The sequence below is a fragment of the Arachis duranensis genome, unplaced genomic scaffold, assembly GCF_000817695.3.
Source record: "Arachis duranensis cultivar V14167 unplaced genomic scaffold, aradu.V14167.gnm2.J7QH unplaced_Scaffold_52750, whole genome shotgun sequence".
NCBI classification, from domain to species: domain Eukaryota; kingdom Viridiplantae; phylum Streptophyta; class Magnoliopsida; order Fabales; family Fabaceae; genus Arachis; species Arachis duranensis.
The window spans coordinates 1,076-3,988 of NW_026264948.1; positions in this window are offsets into that span (position 1 = coordinate 1,076).

The window sequence follows — 2,913 nt, forward strand, 5'->3', positions numbered from 1 at the left end:
CAAAGTATGGACTATTATATATTGCTGGAAAGCCCTGGATGTCTACTTTCCAACGCCGTTGAGAGCGCGCCAATTGGACTCCTGTAGCTCCAGAAAATCCATTTCGAGTGCAGGGAGGTCAGGATCCAACAGCATCAGCAGTCCTTTTTCAGCCTAAGTCAGATTTTTGCTCAGCTCCCTCAATTTCAGTCAGAAAATACCTGAAATCACAGAAAAACACACAAACTCATAGTAAAGTCCAGAAATATGATTTTTGCCTAAAAACTAATATTATTTTACTAAAAACTAACTCAAACATGCTAAAATCTACATGAAATTACCCCCAAAAAGCGTATAAAATATCCGCTCATCAAAAACCTCAAGCGTAAGTGATGAGCGGATAATTTGTACGCTTTTTGGCATTGTTTTTAGTATGTTTTTAGTATGTTTTAGTTAGTTTTTAGTATATTTTTATTAGTTTTTAATTAAAATTCACTTTTCTGGACTTTACTATGAGTTTGTGTATTTTTCTGTGATTTTAGGTATTTTCTGGCTGAAATTGAGGGACCTGAGCAAAAATCTTATTCAGAGACTGAAAAGGACTGTAGATGTTGTTGGATTCTGACCTCCCTGCACTCAAAGTGGATTTTCTGGAGCTACAGAAGCCCAATTGGCGCGCTCTTAACGGCGTTGGAAAGTAGACATCCTGGGCTTTCCAGGAATGTATAATAGTCCATACTTTGCCCAAGATTTGATGGCCCAAACCGGCGTTCCAAATCAGCTCAAGAATGCCCGGAGTTAAACGCCGGAACTGGCATAAGAATGGGAGTTAAACGCCCAAACTGGCACAAAAGCTGGCGTTTAACTCCAAGAAGAGTCTCTACACGAAAATGCTTCAATGCTCAGCCCAAGCACACACCAAGTAGGCCCGGAAGTGGATTTTTATGTCATTTACTCATCTTTGTAAACCTTAAGCTACTAGTTCTCTATAAGTAGGACCTTTTACTATTGTATTTTCATCTTTTGATCACTTCAGATCTCTAGATCATCTTGGGACATCTAGTTTTTAAATCATTGGGAGGCTGGCCATTCGGCCATGCCTAGACCTTGTTCTTATGTATTTTCAACAGTGGAGTTTCTACACACCATAGATTAAGGTGTGGAGCTCTGCTGTACCTCGAGTATTAATGCAATTACTATTGTTCTTCTATTTAATTCAGCTTGTTCTTATTCCAAGATATTCATTCACACTCAAGAACTTGATGAATGTGATGATTATGTGACGCTCATCATCATTCTCACTCATGAACGAGTGCCTGACAACCACCTCCGTTCTACAAGCAAACAAGGCTTGAATGTTTATCTCTTGGATTCTTTAATCAGAATCTTCGTGGTATAAGCTAGAATTGATGGCGGCATTCAAGAGAATCCGGAAGGTCTAAACCTTGTCTGTAGTATCTGAGTAGGATTGACAGTAGGAAAGCAGAGAGACGGAAGGGACAAAGCATCTCCATACGCTTATCTGAAGTTCTCACCAATGAATTACATAAGTATCTCTATCTTTATGCTTTATTCATATATCATTCATAACCATTTGAATCTGCCTGACTAAGATTTACAAGGTGACCATAGCTTGCTTCATACCAACAATCTCCGTGGGATCGACCCTTACTCGCGTAAGGTTTATTACTTGGACGACCCAGTGCACTTGCTGGTTAGTTGTGCGAAGTTGTGAAATTATGTTTATACCATGGTATTGAGCACCAAGTTTTTGGATTCATTACCGGGGATTATTTGAGTTGTGAAAAGTAGTGATCACAATTTCGTGCACCAGTAAGCCAGGAGGAATATAGGCAAATCACTGGAAAAAGTTTCTTGAATATTGGTTGAACGAGGACACATAGGTAACAAATATTTAGTTGATATTTCATTGTATTCGATTTTAAATCGTCATGAATTACTACTAAATATGCTGAATTTATTGTGATAGTGGAAAAACTACTACCAAAAAATTCATCATCTTATCCTTTTTTGTGTTTCCTGAAGTTGTACATGCCTAACTTATAAAACCATTAAATGTGTATTAATTTATCCCGATAACATTTATGTTTGTTGTTTTATTTGTAGGAGAAGTGTAAAAAAATTCCATTAATCATTCAAAGTAACTGTACACTCATACCGGAGGTTCTAAAATGATGGCAAGAAAGAGACACAAAGAAGTAATTAATTTAAATTCAGTTCCAGAATGGTGACGTGTTTCTGGTAATATAGTGTTGCCTATTTAATGATTGTCTGTTGATGATTGTTATAGGAGCTACGACAGGAAAGGCCTATTGGTAGAGGAGAGGGATGGACCATGAGTCATCAAAAAAAGATGGTTCGTATATGAATGAAGATGCGCGTCTGGTTGGGGTAAATCATGTTCTTTACTTTTTCAAATTTCTCTTTGCAATTACTACCGTTGAATTTAAATTAGTGTAAATCCGGATCTCACATGTTTGCAGGAAGCAATTGAACATATTGAGAGTCAAGACCCCTCCAGCAAGGAATTTTCACAAAATGATTCCCTTACACAAGTGCTTGGAAAGGAGCACTGGTGCACGAAATTGTGATCACTACAACTTCGCACAACTAACCAGCAAGTGCACTGGGTCGTCCAAGTAATAAACCTTACGCGAGTAAGGGTCGACCCCACGGAGATTGTTGGTATGAAGCAAGCTATGGTCACCTTGTAAATCTTAGTCAGGCAGACTCAAATGAGTATAGATGATGAATAAAATATAAAGATAAAGATAGAGATACTTATGTATATCATTGGTGAGAGCTTCAGATAAGTGTATGAAGATGCCTTCCCTTCCGTCTCTCTGCTTTCCTACTGTCTTTATCCAATCCTTCTTACTCCTTTCCATGGCAAGCTTAAGCAAGGGTTTCACC